We start from the raw sequence: 19,136 nt of genomic DNA, 5'->3' as shown, positions 1-19,136 counted from the left end.
TCTTAGTCAGCAATGAATTTGTGGATCTCGATGTGCCAGGAAAAACAAAGCTGCTGTCCCTGGGTGATGGCAGTAGCTCAACTGCAGAGTCTTGAGTTGCAATGGTGAAGGGTCAGTGACTAGAACTGGCACAACAACATGCCAGGGTAGGTCTACGTTACCTGGAGATTTCTTGTCACATAGAGCCAGTTGATAACCTGAAATAAACCAAAATAAACTACTTTTTCTCTTTTGCAGGAGGGCCAACATCCAGGCTGCTCTGAGTGCTCGGTCAACGCTTCCATATCGAAGCAGAAGCTAAAGGCTGAGCTGCAACGTGGGTCCTCAGCGAGATGGCACAGTTTGAAAAATATATATTCCTTTAGAAGCTGCTGGGTGTCAGGGTTTAACTGGAGACATGACAGTCGCAACAGTGAGGGTCACAATACCTTAAAGATAGCAGTGAGGTAGCTGATTTCTGGGGAGCTTTTTGGTGGGTGGGAGTATACAGGACCAGAATATTACTTGAGCAACTGGGTGCCCCCCTCCATAGTTGTCACAAGCAGACACTGATTATGGGCAAACTGCCTCTAATTATAATAAGCAATCCTCATGTTGTCCTAGTGCTGGACTGTCCACTTTAGCGTCATTAAGGCGCTCATAAAGTCGTGACAAAGCACAGCGCCAGGTGACGGTGGAGCTGAACCGCCAACATTGTCTGATCCTAAAGGCATATTTCTGTCCTCAGGCAGCGTAGGAAGTATTTACCCTGCTGTTAACAAAGACAGAGTCACATTTTATTTTGTGAATGGGTTGTATCTGTGGGACTTGATGAAGGTTGTGTCAGTGAGTGAAGCAAAGCTTGAGGACACCCCTGTAAGAGCAAGCTGGAGAACCAAAGCTGGGGTGTAACCGAAGGACCAGGTGGAGGATGGACTTGTTGAGACTTCTCTGACAGTGTGAGCCCGCCCTAAAAATGCCAAAGAAGAGAAGGAAAAGGGCTGGAATAAGCACTCTAAATGCCAGGTCTTCCAGGCGAGGATGTTTTAAAATTTATAAAGTGTTTTGTAAAAAATTAAATCAAAAAAGTTTAGTTTCCTTTTATTTTGTGTGTGGTTTCATTTCCCATTCTTATGTCATTGGAATAAAAAGAGGCAAAAGGGAGCAAAGAGAAAAAAAAATTACTAGGAAAAAAAAGACAAAAGAAAAATGGAGAAAAATGCCAAATAATAGAAAATAATGTTAATAAACTATTTATTAAATGCTTTAAATGAAAATGAGACTGGAACTTTCTCTTTTTTAACACAACAACAAAATCTGATTTTGAAAATTTGAATTTTTCTGTGAAAACTCATTACAGGTGATTTGTTTTTTCCCCCAGCTCTTATCATACCCTAGAGGACATCATTGCTGTGCCAGTTAGTAACAAGAGTCAAGAATATTGAATTTCCCACCTGTTGGTGCAGAGATGCAATGCAGCTTTTGGACAATTAGAACAACGATCCATCTGTATCACTTACTGAACAATTACGTTCTTTCTTTGGTAAAGAAATATAATTTTCACATAGTACAAACAGTTCTTTTCCCAAACTACCTCAGAACAAGCACTTTGCAGGAGAACAGGTGGCTTCACAAAACAAGGGAGGCGCAGTAAGGAACGGCAGACTTTACACTGGATAAACTCAGAATGGTAAAAAAAAAAAAACTCCAAAAGAACAGAAGCAACAAAAATAGAAGCACTGCTTGAATTTGGTAACAAAATTTTGCATTTCAGTTCTGCTGAGCCCTTTCTGCAGATGTAGGGCTCGAGTTCAGACTATCCACACACACTGACCCCCCCCCCCCCCCCCCCAAAAAGCCTGGTGAAACACCTGCTGCAAACCAGAAATTCCACGGACGGAGACCGCGCAGGTCGGACGTGGTAACGTTTAGATGATGCACAACAGAAAAACGGAGCGTTGCCCACCCTGTTGTTGGAGCAGTGCTGCCCTGGGGAGCACCTTCTGGCTAAGGGGGGAGACCGGGGAGCCAAGCCCAGGTCAGCAGTAGTGTTGTATGTGCAAGTGGGACGGCTGGGTGCTGCCAGCATCAAAGCTTGGGTTGCTCCTGACCTTTCAGTGGTGGGGGAAAAAAAAAAAAAAAAAAAGAAAAAGGAATTTGTTGCTGTCTTTCAAGTCGAACACAAAGCACAGCAGAGAAATCTATTTTAGGAATTTAAAAAAAAAAAAAACAACCCACAACGTTTTAGGAAGATGATCAGTAGAAGAAAATAGTCGTAAAAAAATAACACGTGTTAGGGTTCTCTATTACAGCGGTACAACGGTTGAAGTGAATATATCCACGAAGGACCATAGCTGAAATGTTGCTAAGCAGCACCACAGCCTTAATCCCTAAAGTGGCTTTGGAAACCAGGATCGCCTCTTACAAATTGCAAGAGAGCTGTCTTCCCTCCCCACCTTCCCAGCTCATTTTCATTCCGGGTGGTGGAGGCTGCCAACTTCACGACATCCTCCTAACCTGAGCTTTTGAGCTGTGCTCCCCAGCCTATTGCCGATGTGCTAAAACACCAGCAGAGGTGAGCTGTCGTGCTGGATGATGCCTAATGACTGACTGATGACCTATTCACAGACAGAGCATCCTCCGGTTGGTTTATCCCAGCCGGTACTCATTAAAGAGAGAACTCGGGCAACAGCAAGTAGAAGAAAAGACAGACACATTACAAGATTTGCGCAGGTTATTTGAATTTGGAACTGAATTTGCATGAGAAGGGTATGAATACCTGAGTGATTTTTAATATGCAGCTCCTTTTGGGAGTTTGGCAGAAGAGCTTTCAGGCAGAGCTGCAAATTAATGTTTTAATACACTTAGAAACTAATGCAAAAAATACAGGCTAGACACGTTGCGCTGGTAGCTCTCAAGCGTCTTCACTCGCGGTCCAAATTCTGGCACCACTCCCCTCCTGTTACCACCTCCAGTCTCGTGACACTGAGCCCCTGCAATAATAGGGGAAATGCCTGCAATAATATTTTTTTGGTTTTCTTTGGCTCCTTTGGTTTTCCTTTTGTGTATGTTCCTTGTAAAACTTACCTGGGGAAGCGAGTAACCCTGCAAAGGCTGTGGCCTTTTGCCAGTAGCTCCAGCAAGTACCACAGGTCAAGAGTGTCCGGACAGTAGCCACTATGGCATCCTGTACCTGTTGCCACCCATCTTCTCCCCAGATAAGCCTGCACGTGTTCAGCTCCTGTAATCTCATTGTAAATCCTCTACCACAGCAGCCTGTACAGCAGGCACACTTCACACTATGACTGAGCATGCTGGAGGGACGCTCCTCATCGTGTCTCCTTGCCCCTTGTGCCACGTTGCCGTCTGCTATGTGTATGTCCCCACGCTGTGCAGACTGTAGCCCGTCTACAGGAGGGGACATACCAGAGCAAGGGTCATTCTGTGCCTGTCCTCCTATTCTTTCCCTGTTGGTTGGACACGAAATACAGGGCTAGATGATTATTTGATCTGACTTACCACGGCAGATCTTATTTTTAATGAATGGGTGAAGTGGCCTCAAAAATTCTTATCACAGCATTAAGCACCTAAAATGTGTGGGGCTAAGAGGAAGGGTAGCTGAAAATATCTAACAACAGGGACCATAAATAACCTAGTGAACATTTCCCGCTGATCCCAAGACTGGGAAGTCCTCCTGCAATTGGTGTTTGGGTGACCAAGGAGAGGATCCAAGCTTGCCAGTGTGCAGCACTCTGCTGACATTTGGTAGGTCTCTGGTTCTGACAGGGTGCTACTGCTTCCCCCAAACATACTGTAAGCTGCTTCTGAGCTCCATCTTTCCAATCTGAGTTGACTTGTACGCTGTTCTTCATCCCATCTCACTGCATAAAACATTAATCTACTGAGAGGAAGAAGAGATTCAGCAGCTCCAGTGGATAACAGCTACTTTATTCAGGGCATGGATTTTGCTGAGCTTCGGGTTTCTCCAGGAAATGAAAGGCCTTACAAGGAGCATCTTATGAAAGACAATGGAAAATGGCTAAAATGACCAGCAACCTGAGAGATTTGTGCAAGGGCATCCAGGAGATAGTGCAGTTTGTTGTTTTTTTTTCATCTGGCAGTGAGAACCTTGAATGTTCCTCTTGAGTATTGTGCTGCAGTGAAAGAGGTGAAGAAGGAAGAGGATTGCAGCATTTCAAGCCGTAAGGAAAGCAGACTGAAAACTGAAAGTCGATAATCAACCCTGCTGGCTTGCAGTTAATGCAGCTGTATTTACTTCACAGATCTCAGGCGAGGCCACGGAAGAGCAGGCACGCCCAGGAGCTCTGACGGGTGCTGCTGGCCCATGCAGAGCTGTCCTGATGTCAGACCATCCTGAAATCATAACAACCGGGATTCTTCAGCCTTCATAGAATTGCACAGAAACAGCTTGTCAAAGTTCAGTTCCTTGAATATCACGGCCTTAATATTGCAGCTTAACTCTCACCCCTGCAATGCACAGCATCGAGCTCTTCTAGGCAAAGCACACTATAAAAAAGAACAATATTCCATGTGCTTGTTGTATTTTTTTATGGACATACTGTCCATATGCGCTACGTGTTGTGAGCATAACTTGCAGACAAGAACATTCATGTTCAAACACAATCAATCTGAAGTGGCGAAACTCAGGCTAAGCCACTACCAGCACACCAGGAAACTGAATAATTCAATTCCCCTTTCCTTTCTAACTGTTATACCCCACATTCATATATATGGGACCACAGATGATTTCGAGATGAGCACTGACAGTACAAGGAAATCATTCAGATACTGGATTTTTTTTTCCTCTTTTTCCAGAGAAACGCATCCACAGACACGAAGTGATGACCAAAACGTATCAATATTATTCATTAGGCTGACCGAACACTGCTGAGACCCGTGGTCAGGGCTGCAAGCTCCCAGCCTCCTGGAGGGCTCGCAGGTCCTGGGCACATGCTGGGGCCCCTCGTCACTGCAGCCAGCCCGTCGCTGCTGCAGGCGCTGCTGAGCAGGGAGTGACGAAGCAAACGAGGTCATCGCAGAAAATAACTTGTTCCACGGTACTTTGTGACCTTGAAGAAAGTTAAACCCCAGCTCTGAGGACTGCGTAATTGAAGAGGCAGGGTACAGGCACAGCTCTAGCTTTAATGTGCTCCCCCATCGCTTCCCTCGTGGAAGCTTCCCTGCACCACAACGGTGACCTGAGCAGATGGGGCAAGATGCGGCAGGAATGGGTAAAATCCGCTCCTCACCTGTAAAGGGAAACAGATGAAAAACCTACCAGCGGGTATCACCTGCATTCTACATAAAGAAAAAAAAAAAAAAACCAAACCCAAAACAACCCTAAAGATGCTCCATCCTGGTGTGTTCTCTGCAGAGGAGCAGCAGATGCTGGGGAAGACTGCATACGAGGGACCACCTCCGCCCCAAGATATTCTCCCCGCTGCCAGCAATAAGCAGTTTAAGTTATTTCCAAATCAGCATTTTTAATTCACTCCAAAGGACCTACCTCCTGTGAATACGGCTAATCCGTTCTGAAAACAGTTCTATTTTGGGAAACTCACTTTGACAATAAAGTCGTAATTTAATTATTTATTGCACATTTCTCTGCTTTCAGGAGTCTGAGTTTAGCTGAACTCAGCATTTCAAAGGAGAGTCACCAGATGACTTCAGCCCGGGAGCAAGACTGCTTTTCTTTGTGTTTGGGGTTTTTTTCGCTCTGTTTGCCATTTACCATGTCAGAGCTGTGGTAGTTTTCCGTGCTTATCTGTGAAAGCCTGGGCTTGGGGCAAGATTTACCTGGTAAAAGGTGAAAGGGTTTTTTTTTTTTGGCTCCTAAGTGCTCTTTCCTCATTCTTGGACATGTTGCTATAAAGAAAAACAGGACTGTGAGGATGCAGTGGAATATTTGATGTTTGTAATTCCTGCAGCTTACAAATCTCTCTGGGGAGCTGGGAAAGGGGTTCAGGCAGTCACTAGTATTTTGGCATCAGGTACCAAACTGCACTCGCTCAGTCCCCAGGGTGCCAAAACGAGGCAGCTACTGCTGATCTCCAGCCCATAGGTCCTCCCGGCCAGTGAACTGGAATAAAACGATTATTCTTTTCCACTGCTGAGGCTCTGGGATCAGCTTTAGGGGGAGAGAGATGGGCGAGGAGTGCTGCCCTGGCCTCCTGGATGATGGCCAAGCCACCAAAAGGCATCTTTGCATCGCTACTGCTTCCAGCAGGACTCCGAAAACAAGCAAGGAAGCAACCAGAAATAACGTCTGCAAAAGGAGAGACCTCTCTTCCACCAGCAGAAACATGTTTCAATGGAGCACTCAGCTTGAAATCCCCACAAGCCTGAAATCGAAGTGCTTGTCCATCAGTCTTGTGCCATGGATTAAATTCGTATCTTTTAAATGAACTGTGTTTAAGGAATGGAGATGAAATGGCACTAACAGCACAACATTTTCTGGCACTGTCTGCTGCTTTTCATTACAAAAATCTAGGTCAAGATTATTTTAAAAGTAGCTTTCCAAGGGAGAAGTATCAGTCAGACAGAGAATATTTGCCTGAAAATAGCTAATATAAAATAGGTACAAAACTGCCAGATAAGCACAGGGTGCAAAAACATAGTTCCTGCTCTCAGTAATGTCTCAGCAGCTTCCTAGCACATAAAACTAGCTGTAATCACACATTTTACTTTACTTCTCTCTATCACACTGATGGCCAATTTATCCATAGCAGCATATTTACAGGCCTGTTTACCGAATTGAAATTCTTCTCCAGAGTGGATGCTGCACTGCCTCGGCGTGCGATAGGATTTAATTGAAGCAGCGTGAGAAAGCTGATGAATGGGATGCTCGCGACGAGGGGGCTGGAGCTGGGGCAGAATTTCAATGGCGGAATTAAAGAACTGCGCTGGCCGTTCTTAGCAGGTAGCAGAGATGAGTCAAGATCATCCTCCAAGTCTGTAGAGGCAATGCTATTTACTTCAAATCATTGACAGACACCCATGTACCAAAGTTCTCACAGCTTAATTAGGTGTTGGATGGTGTCATACGTGTGATGAAGCATGTAGAAGACACGTGCACGACACTGACAGAGAATGCCAAGAGCTTATGTAAATTGTGGAAGACGGGTGACACAAAGACACTTGGGTTTTGTTTTTCTTCTTACATATTCCAGACACGCCAACTTCTGTACTGCAGTTCTTAAATGCCATAAACCAGCTGTGCTCGTCTTTGGGACCAAATGCGACGCAAGGGCATGGTCCGTTCAGATCCCCTTTGTGGAAGATGTGCTGGAGAAAGGAGTACTCTGATGATGCTTATCCCTTTGCAGAGCTTTTCTCTTAGGGACCTGCTGTTTCATCAGGTACCGAGTTTCAGAGCAACCCAGGGTGAGCCTGAAAACATCCTCACCCACCGTAGTTTCCGTGAGGACCGCAGGATCTGTGGCCACAGCGTTGCTCTAGTTTGAGACAAAGCTATTAGGTCCTTTCCCATGGCCATCGTTTCGCTGTATTCTTTACACAAATCCTGTTTTCTTGAATTTACGCTGTGATCTCCAGATTGACTACTAATGTGTCACTGCAGTAAATGTTACACAGAAATCCCAGGGCCCTACCATGTTTTTGTTGACCATAAAATTAGCTGGTACAGGAAAAGCTATTGCACTTTGCTGGCATGAGCTACGTTCGGCAATCACTTGTTCACACCGATCTGACTTTGCATCTATTTTCGTGGGTTTGATTGCCTTTTCCTGCAGTTCTAAAGCGGTGCTACTCTTCAGATCAGAATACTTCTCAGAGCACCTGTTCCTTGTGTGGTTCAGACAGACTTCACCACTAGTTCTGCTTGTGCAATCTCCCGTATAGGAATATATTTGCTAATCCTGAAGAACCACACGCACATGTTCAGAGCACCAGTTATTCTTGCCAGCTTCTAGGTAACCATCCAGGCCGGACTGAAAGGGGTTTGCTTTCCTAAAGTAAGGACCACAACAGCTCTGATGAAGGTCTTTCTTCTGGGAGACCTTCTGCACTGGGCACAGGGGGTTGCTAGTTTGAAGATTCACTTGGGTCACGTCTTTCCTGCCAGCAGGTGAGATTGATTCTGGATGAGTCCAAATCTTTGCTTCACTCTCATTACTGAAGTAATTATGATCAATTAAAAAAAGAGTTTTCTTACTTGTTCCTCGTCTGGAAACATGTATTTAAAATAAAAATTAAAACCCATTTGGAGTGTAGAGCCAAAACCAGTTAACGATATAAATGGATTGAAAGAGGGAAACAAAGAGTTAAGGAATCTGAATGCCTCGACTCTATCTACACATTATAACATTCATTGCAACCGAGGCGTTTCACTTCTTCTGTGAACACAACCTTGCTGCTTTTTTTTTTTTAAGATCTATTTAAAAATATCTGTGTATTATGCAATCTACCTTTCTTACCTGAAAAGCCTGTTCACGTACACCCATTCTCATCAGATGAATAGCAATCCTACATTATGTGACCATTCTGACTTACAGTATTTATTATTTCCCATTGTGAATTTTTCTATCTAAAACATTTACATGGACATTTAGTACAATTACTTATTCTGGAGCATGTAGTAGGGAAAAAGCTGATCTATTTATCTAAATGTTATTATGTGCACTGGAAAAAATCATTTTCACAGCTGAAACTTGGTTTCATAAAAGAAAATCTGTCATTTTATTTATTTTTTTCCTTCACAGCGGTTACCAGAAATTTAAAATGACAAAACAATTTATAGTACAATAGACCCGTTATTATGCTTCCGTAATAACTTCTGGCAGTGGGTAGTTTATGGAAATCTATGCTTTGGAGGTGTTTTTTGTAATGGCAGAACATCAGGAATTATTCTGAATTTTGCCCACAACATTGTCTCGAAATATACGGAAAGTTATCTGTGGATTGAATCAGAGTTCTCCCAGAAGAGCCAGAAAACGCTAATTAAAATTCAATAGTTGGTTCATTACTTTCACAAATGCAAATAACATACTCTAAACACTTGCAAATAAGTGTTATTGATCCTTCGAGTCAAAGCAGCCTCAGTGCTAACAGGAGTCTTTGGCGGCGTTGCTCAGATTAGAGATTAATCGTACCCACTTAGCTCCTGGTAGCCCGAAGCGCTCCACGTCTGGTGAGCGGCCTCGGAAACTTTGCCAGTCTGAGGATGCGATTTTGCACAAAGTTAAGGAAATATTTCTTATGGTTTACAGTATTGATTCAGAAAGGGATGCCCTGCCTGTGCAGCGCTCCCCAGCCAAACTGGCACTAAGCAGCAGCACTGGGCAGGAGCTGTGTTTCTCAAGAAAATCTGGCATTTAAAAGCTGTCTGGTTTTGAACACAGCACAGACAAAACTATTGAAGAGAAACTGTCACAAGTGAGTAGACCAAAACTTGTATTTCAATAAACGGAACATTATTTATTTTTTCCTATTTAACTACATATTGGAGCAGTCAGTTGAAATAGAAGATACAAAGCCGAAACCATTTCATTCTTCTGTCTTAGCTTGTTTGTCTTCCAAAAGAAAAAAAAAACCCAACAAAAATCAGCATATCTCTGTCAATTACTTTAATTTCTATTAACCAATAGAAGGACAAATGTCTGCTGGAAACGGCTGATGTAAGCACACTTTCTCCCCCATCCATGAGTGATGTTGGAAACGTTCTATACCCACTCCTAAACTACCCAAACTGAGAAGCTCTCGAGCAAACATTACACCAGAGCGTGACTCTGCCTACAACAGCATCTCCAGTCATCTCGGTGGAGTGCGCACACTTGACATTATATATCACACAAATGCTTTCAGGCTTAAAGCCTGACTTGAGTAAGCCCAAATTTGGATACCTGGGTGGCAGAAGGCTGGGGAGAACCCACAGAGGAGGTCCTGCAGGCACATTTGGGGATATGGTGGGGTCAGCGAGCACACTTGGGGATCGCAAGTGTAAAATCTGAATGTTCCTGATATTTCAAAATGGTTTACTCTTAATTGGCTCCTGCTGTCCTTCCTGGCAGACAAGCAACGAGCAGCTACCCAGACGTGTCTTGATGTTGCAGCAGGGTGGCACCTCGAGCAAGAGCTCGGAAAAGGCTCCTTTTCATCACGTGCCTCCGTGGACCAGGTCAGTCTGCAAGGACGGATAGACACGGCTGTGGGACCGGCTGACCCACACGCAGCGCTAATGGGGGAGCAAAAGTGATGGTAAATGGCAAGACCTGCTGGGCAGAGACACGAAGGGGTTTAAAAAGAGTTGTAGGGTGCGTCCTTAGAGGTTGCTTGCAGTCTGTAAACATCTTGAAGGATGTCACGGCCTGGAAAGGCAGAGCTAATGAGCAGGAATCAACACAGACAGACCCTCCCAGTCCTTGCCACAGGGTTAGCTTTGTTGCAGTGAAAAAAAAAAAAAAAAAATTTTTGCCTGAGTTAGCTAAAAGGTGGGGAAGTCAGAACTGACTATGGAAAATTGCTGCTCATTGAAGCACAGTTGTTGATGGGACTTGGAGCGATGCATATGCATTGCTGCAGCTGTAGCTGAACCCCTGCATGTCAGCAGAGGCATTTATCTATCCCAACAGTGTTTTTTCAAACATGCAAAAGAAATACTGATACCTGGTAAGCTACAAAAGGTTGGGGGAAGAACCAAACCAAGTTTTTTTTCTCGTTGCAGGCAAAGTCTCAGCAAGCCTGTGGGGAAAAAAAAATCACAAAAGTAAAGGAAATAGAGCTTTGAAATATTCAACCATTTAGATACAGTATATTAAAAGGTCTAAATCACGGAAAATTTCTAAAAAAAGGCCTGACACATGCTGCTGCCTTGAATTAGCTTGCTTTAATTGATTGGAGAGTTTTAGATTCCTGGTGGACCTCTGAGGTATTTAACAGTATTGTGCCGTACAGGAGACGTTAGTAAGTCTAAAACATAATGTTTCTCCTCTAGTTCACAATTCAGCTGATGCTCTAGGCTTCCATAAAAACCTTTTTTTTTTTTTTTTTTTTTTTTTTAATTAAAAAGTGTTCTGTCACTCTAAATTGCTTTCCTATGTGTTTTCATCTTGAAAACAGCAGGTGGATGTGAACGAGTCCAAGACTATTTTTATTTCATAGTAATTCCCACATGTACCACGTTTGCAAGGTAACATTCAGGAAACCTGCTGATGCTGGTGTGCAGGAAACCTGTGGGCAAAACAGACAGGCTTGGGGAGAATAGGCAAAGTTTTAATTTGAAATTAAAACATAGTTGGCACAAAGACACCGCAGTCCAACACCAGCGCAGTTCTCATTACCGTTGGTAATTCTGGTCTCAATGGACTAAACTTTTTTTGTTCAACCTTAGATCAATCGAGTTTAGAATGAAGTCACACCAAATTCAGACAAAAATGATCCTTTTTTAATAATTTATGTCTTCCTGCAACTATTTCCTTGTTGGATAGTGTAGGATAGAAATGGAGCTAATTAAAGAAAAAAAATAATTCATTAGAGTCTACTCTCCAAACCAAAACAAGTTATTCTAAGGATGATTTTCATACTTTAGGGACCAACCCTTTTAAGTGGTTGTGGTGGTGGTGTTATTTTCATTCGTTTCTTTTTAAGAAATACATACTTTGACCCACATATTTAAAATTAAGACACACTTTCCTGACAAACTGCTCCCAGCCCAGCAGGCTGACAGGCACCCACCATCAGCTAAAGCATCTTGACCTGTGCTCGAAGCTGAGCAGAGCGCTCAGGCCAGACAGCAGATGACCAGGGATCAGTCGCTTGAAATTTTGTGTGAAAGAACCTGCTCGAAGGGAAGCAGCCGGGGCGATCAGCAACAGCACTTTGGCTTCGGTGGACGTTTGACAAATTATTCCAGGAAAAGAAGAAATTTTTTTCATGGTGTTTTCTTACCTAAACCAGAGCGCTGTATTTGCTGTTTCGGGCAAGGGTCTGCAGGGCTGAGGTGCTGCAGTGCCCGGGGTCACTCGTGTACCCAGCTGCGCCTGCACGCCCCGCAGAGCCTCTCCGAACGTCCCTCGGGTGTTGTGGGTGAGGAGGACGTGGAACTGCAATGCTGCACGATGCCAGTCATGGGGTGAGGTCACTTAAATAGACCGAGAAAAATCTACCAGGGTAGCCATGAAGTGACACGACTGCGGGTGTCCTTATTCTCACTCGAGCCACGTAATGAAAAGAAAAGCATAACTGCTCTTATGTGTAAGGATAGAACCAAATTCCTTAGCAATTTCCCCCCAGAATTTGTTGTGACTTACACAATACAGACAGCTAGCCCTGCTTTAAAAACAAAAAGCAGATTGATGGATTTTAGACTCTTTTGCCGTTTAGTAACAGCTGAACCATTTTCTAAATCACGGTTTTGGACGGGAATGGCTAAATTTCCCCCGAAAGCTACTTGCGAACTGATGGTTGCTTCGTTGCTAGCCCAGGGGACATATGCCACTTGCAGAGGAAGGTATGACTGGGGATGAATGCAGAACACTTCAGGCGTTCAGGCTGACATTACAGTTTCCTACGGCAAGTGTTTGACTCGCTGAATGTCTGCTCTATCCATCCTCAAAACGAAGGAATAAACAGAGAAGCACAAAAAGAGCACTCAGGTAAGGCAAGAAGCTATAATTCTTGACTGACCATCTAAAAAGAACACTTTGCTCCTGAAGATACTGCGCTCAAAGAATACAGGCGGAAAATGAGACTTCTGCAAAGACATAAATGCACTTTTTCAGCTCAGTGCTGAGTGATGAGTCAGAAGGGACTCTTCTCCCCTGCAACACAGCCACGTGCTAAGGCACTCGGGGATGATCAGGCAGAGCGCTGGCCTGGTTGAAAAACTGTAGCTAAAAGTGAAGTCAATAACAAAAGAGAAGCAATTCAGAGGAGCCAAGCTTTGGGCTGTCAGTTAGGGAAGCAAAGCGGTTCCAGGAATGATGAATTACTGAGAAAAATCAACTTCAAGGCACAATATGCATTTGTAATAAACGAGCACAGTAAGAAACAATAAATATAATGAGGGAAATATAACAGCAGAGAAATTAAGGCAGTTTCCTGTTCCTCTGAACAGCCTGAAAAATGGCACAGCCCAGCATCGAAGGGAGCAGCGTGTTTTGCCGGGCGAAGGGCGATTGCTGGGGCCCTGCCATCGGGCAGCTCGGGCTGACTGACCTCCCCGGAGCGACTCCCACCCACCACTCAGCATCGAGCTGAAAAAGCGCCAGTTGTACCTTTGCAGGCTTCTCGTTTTCCCCACGTCTTTCCGAGTGCTTTATTCTCAGAAGAAAAGCTTTGTGGCTGAATGGCTTATTCTACAACCAAGGCACGTGCAAAGTGCATTCCTCTCCCTTTCCTCAACAGATTTATAGGACTGCATTTCTTCTTTATTTGAAAGTTCATTTTTCACGGCGGATGCAGCACATGGGAGCCAACTCCGGCGATTTACAGCCCGGGAGGCGCCGGGAGGTGGCAGCGGGCTCCCTGCCAGCTCCACAGGACGATGGGCTTGGGGGTGAGGGCATGACAGCAATGCAGTGTCTTCCCATGGAGGCTAAGAGATCCTGTGCAAAGCTACAGCACGTCACTAACTTCCAAGCTAATCAAAGGTCCGCGGCAGGTAGGCTTTTGGCCTCCTGCCCTGGCTGGTGTCCATCTCCCTCATCAAATCCCAGTTAGTTCCTTGCATAAAGTCACTTCACCTGAAACATAAGTAGTAGCCAGAGGATGGGAACAGGAGATGGAGGTGTACTTCAGGCACAGGGGTTGGTTAAAAAAACCCCCATCTAGCATGTAATTTAGAGAGCAGTAGGGCTGGTTTCAATGCCTAGAGCAAACACAAGGAGCTGCATGACCTCGGCTGCAGGTACTGGTCCACAGGTAACAACCCAGGGTCTTTATGCATATAAACCTGCGTAGTTTCATCAACTCCAGCTATCGATGCCTTGGTTTTGCCCCACAGCAGAGTGCAAAGAACCTCAGTTGAGCCAGGAGCTGGCCCCTTGTTTTGCTTAGGTGCAGAATTACCATCACGAGGTTTTTGGTGTCACTGACAACTTTACAAATTTACATTTTTTTGCACATAAACCCTGCCCTTAGAGAAAAGTAAGCCCATCGCTTGCTGGGAGATAGACTGTAGCACAGGGCTGGGACAGCGTCCAGAGTTCCTGCTGCTCTCGCTGCTTCGCATATTGACAATATGGAAATAGCAGCTTCAATATTCGAGCACGTTCTGGCAGTATACTGTAATTAACAGGAATGCACTTGTATTTGTTGCTCTCCCTCTCCCCTTCACACTGAACTGCATTGCAATATTACTGCATCCCTGCATAACACAAAAGTTGAGGGAACTAAAGTAGTAGTTCACGTAGCACAGCAACCCATCTCAGAGAGAAACCAGAAGGGATACTCAGGGAAGAGAACAACTGCTGCACTTCTCCAGGTTACTCATCCCACTTCCAACAGCTCATTGAGAGGCAGAGACTTCCTTCTTGTCAGCAAACTTGTCACAGAATCATTAAGGTTGGAAAAGACCTCTAAGAGTCCCACTGTCAGCCCAACACCACCGTGTCCACTGAACCATGTCTCAAAGTGGCACATCTACACAGTTTTTTGAACACCTCCAGGGATGGTGACTCCACCGTCTCCCTGGGCAGCCTGTTAACCTGTCCAGTTTCCCTGGATTCACAATGAATTTGACCTTAGGCAAAGGCGGCGTGAATCAGTACTTCCAGCTTTCTACAAATTTGATGTCCTAATTCTTATTGAGCTCTCTGCTCGTTACACACGCTGCTGTGAGCTCTGCTTTTCTTGCACTTGTGGAGGATGGAACCGGGGCTCTGACCAAAGAGCATCCCTCGGGGATTGACAGAGGGCAGCCGACAGTCAACGATTCCATCTTTTTCCTAACTGTGCTACAAGAAATGCTCTCTGTGGAGAGACAGTGCTGATGCCAGCCATGTATGCAGGGCAGTAACCCTGACTTTAAAATTTATAGAGAGTCTGCTTAGTCATTTGCAGGTGAAAAGGGCCTTTGAACACACTCAACCCAAGGAGTGAAGTGCCCTGTGAAGCCATGGCTGTCGGGGTACGAGCAAGTGTCAAGACGTGCGGTTTTCCTCCCATCGCACGTGGTGGGGAGCCCACTCCACCCGCGCCTCTGCAAGTCTGAGACCGCGGCACTGTTCAACAAACCTTTTTTTTTTTCCGCCCCAAAAAAGCTCCAAGAGGCTGTGAAATCCGATGAGCAGCAAGGAACGTTTTACCCTGCCAAGAGCTCACACGACAACGGCAATCTGACGTGCTGACGTTATCCGGTTCGCTTTTAGCTCACACGTCCTCAGAGCGTCCTCCGTGCCAGCGAAGCGACGCGTGATCCCTAGCTCCCCGTACCCAGGGCTGTGCTTTCAGGGGATACCCTCAAAGACGGGGTGTTTCTACCCCAACCCTTGCAAACAGCAGCCTCGTGCGCAGCTGCGGCAGCCCCGTGAACGCGGCAGAACACGTCGGTGAAGCCCTTTCAGGTCTTTGACAGGGACACACTGAAAATTCAAAAGCAGAGAGCGTTATCACTGGGCTTGGCGCTTTCTAACTTCTGCATTTAGACAGCTGAGCCATCCATCCAGCAGCTCTGGATTTGCGCCTTGCATCGGCTTGGGGTGTAACGCCAGCAGCCGAACGCGATGTTCGGCGCAGCCTGGCGAAGAAATCCTACGTCAAAGGCAGCGAGGCACGTCGCCCTCTCACACACACGCTGCGGGGTCTCAGCAGCATGGAGGAGGGGGCTGGCAAAGGGAAAAACGGTACCAGATCCTGCAGGACTTCAGAGCTTCACAAAAATCTGCAAGCAGGATCGTCAGGCAGCGTAAATGCACAGCGCTCCGTGGAAGTCACAAGTGCTGCACTGAATTATGTCAGATGGGACTGTGGAGCTGCAGTGAACAGCTGCAGGTATAAACTCCTGAAGTCCTACTGCTGACTGTAAAATACAAAAAATTGTTACCTAGGAAAGAGGACCAAAAAAGCGGTTCATTTTTGGAAAGTTTTTTATGTTTCTTAAAGAAATGCTCGTTCTAGACACCAGTGGTAAAACTGCAAACAGCAGGTTGGTCAGAATTTAATTCATAACTACTTATTAGATTATTTTTAATCTCTATTCTTATCCATTTATTATTCTCTTCTCATATGGACAGCTCAAACTGAATAATTATTTAAGTTACAATATGCACTAACTTCAAAGGACAATTGAACTGGTGCTTCTCCACCTCATCTTTCCTTTCCTGTGTCACAACGACCCATATGAAGAAGGAAAATCATGTGGACAAGCTGCTTTTTTTTTTTTTTTTTTTCCAGGCAGAGAGACATTTAATTTTTCTGCATTGTGTAAAACAAAGCAAACTCATGAATCTCTGGCATTTTCCTGCCGAATGGCCCAATACCGTCCACCGAGATGCTCTAAATGTCTTGGTTTAGAGCGGAACTACTCAGTTCATTTTAATTGCAGTTCACTGGATAAATTTATCGAGGTCACCTGGGTGGAAAGCAGTCTGCTGGCTCAAGGTCTGCCGCGAGGACAGGCGCTGCATACCAATCTCGCAGCAGGCAGGAATCGCTCCCCAGCTGCCCACAGAGGGGCTGGGAGACCGGCAGAGAAATATGGGCTCTCTTGGAAGGAACGTGGGAAAAATCACGTGCCTGGGAATTTGGTGAGACTTCGGGGACTCTGCACAGCAGGAGTGATGCAGAGACCACGGCTGGGCTGAAAAAATAAAAATATTCTATTTCATTTCTCAATGACCTGAAAGTAAATATCTCAATAAGATCATCTCTTTTTTATTAGGAGGAGGGTAATATTCCCAGAGACAATTTCAGTACTAGAGAAATACTTTTTTATTCAACTGAAATGAAATGCCTGAAAAAAAGCATCCAGTCAAAGAAAATTATTCTTTGTAGCTGCCATGAGCAGCGCATAAGAAGAGAGTTAAACTTCAGGGTGTTGTGGTGGATCAAATGTACACCTTCAGCATTCAGCTTACTTTTAATATTCCCATTGTTTTGAAGTTCCCCATACGTTTTTCCAAAGTATATTGGTGTGCTCAAAGGAAGAAGGGTGTAGTGATGGAAATGGTATTTTGTGTGTTCACACCACCACCGTTAAAAGCCTGAATTTTGTAGGTGTACCCCGATACTAGATCGTGGTTCCAGGCAGCCTCCTGACCTGTAATGGGCAACAGCAAGAGCTGTGCAAACCTCCTCTCGGTTCCTTTTGCTTCAGGGGTCTAACAGGGCAAAAGCTGTTTTTGGCTTTGTCAGGTCCCCTAGCTCGGCATGGTGAAGTGTCTTTTCCCCATAGGAAACCTGTTAACTAGCACAAAACCGAATCATTATAATCAGCTTTTCTTTAGATCATGTTCTGATTGTTTAAGATGTGAGGAATTTTCCCTTGCACATTATTTGCTTTTACCCCCACACAGCTAATACTCAACAGAGCTGATACATAAACTACTTTGAATGGCTTTTCCGCTGTTAACGGTGAGAACAACTTAATCAGGCATGGTGAATTGCAAATGACCTTGTGGATCCTGTAATGCCTTCTGCGAGGCTATTGCCCTTCTGCAGTAGCCACGTGTTCCTCAATGCTGCTTTTGCTTTCACCTTTAATAGCTGTGAATATAATTTAATATGGAATAGCTATGTAATAATCTAAGTGCAGGCTGTGACTTGTTCAGTACAGTGAGGTGATTATGCCTGGGACATCTAAGACTTTTTAACATAAATGCATGATTTAATTAACAGTTGTGGAAGCGAAAAAACCCAAACCCAAACCAAAACCCAAACCCAGGAAAACGGCACAACGATATGCGGACAGCTTCCCCTCCAAACAAGGATGATTATAAGCACATCCTGGCTAGACCTGTCTTAGCAGCCTGTGGGCTGAGCAACCAAAATAAAGCGCTGAATTGTTGAAAGCCTGTGTTTTGGGAGGAAGGGGAAGGAGGCTTAGAGGTGTGGAACGTTGAGCCTCAGAGGGAGAAAACTCCCAGCACAGGTGGGGCTCCCTCACAGCAGTGATGTGCCTCAGGACCAAGATTTGCAAACTGGATGACGTACTGCTGTCAGAGGGACGGAAGAAGAAGAACTTCCTAAAGCTGTCTCAGAGGTCCTAAAACGTAGTGGGCAAATATTGATTATTTCTGATTTCATTAGATTTGTACACTGTGAGTTTTATGTGGGGGAAGAAAGGAGGATGAATTAATTACGTGAGAAGACTGTGAAAATCTGCATTAATGAGCGGTCTTACGTCTCCAGATCAGCTTGCCCTGCTTTTGGGAAGAGGAGCAGTCTTCCTGACCCCTTGGGATCCTTTCCCATGTCCCCAGGTCGTCCATATGGAACCGTACTGCTCTGGGTGTGGGTGTGCTCTGCCACCACATCTCTCTGGCTAACCGCAGTACTCATCCTAACCCCATACTGCTCTGCACCAGCAAATTCCAGTTTTCTCCATGACGCTCTGATGTTTCCTTCTTAAAAGCATGCTGCAGCCCTTGTCTTGGCTGGGCAGCTTCACTGTCACTCTTGTGCCATTTGTCCAACTCAAAATTTCGATCCTAACTTCAAAGCTCTCACAGTCCTTCACAGCTGCCATCCACAAGTTGTATGGATGCGTTCCTTATTCTGTCATGCAAGCTATTGAGAAAGTATTGAATAAAATCAAACTCAAGACTAAATCCTGTGGGAATTCATTTGAAATGTCCTCTGAATTTGACAACAAAACATGGATCGCGCTTGCCATATGGTGGTTTCACATAAAGACCCCACTTTTCAGCTTCTGAAAATGTCATGTGAGGCAGCATCAGATAGACACCTCGTTAAATACGTCTCACAGTAACACAGCAGAAATACAACACAGACACCCTTTTGGTATTCAGAAACGACCTTCTCATAACGACTCCGAGTCAAGATTTCAAAGGGAGCAGCGCACAGTGAGGTGGTGGTTTTGATGGGAACCCGTGTGGTTATCTCATCAGATTTGACCCCAACTCAGACCACACAGACTTGTGCCTTCCAAAAACAGTGGTCCAATGCTTACAGAGCTGCTGGCAGCACAGCCCGTGGGTCTATATTTAAAGTGAGAAGTA

Source organism: Leptosomus discolor, chromosome 3 (assembly GCF_034619465.1).
Source record: "Leptosomus discolor isolate bLepDis1 chromosome 3, bLepDis1.hap2, whole genome shotgun sequence".
NCBI classification, from domain to species: domain Eukaryota; kingdom Metazoa; phylum Chordata; class Aves; order Leptosomiformes; family Leptosomidae; genus Leptosomus; species Leptosomus discolor.
Note: the sequence above shows the minus strand (reverse complement) of the source record.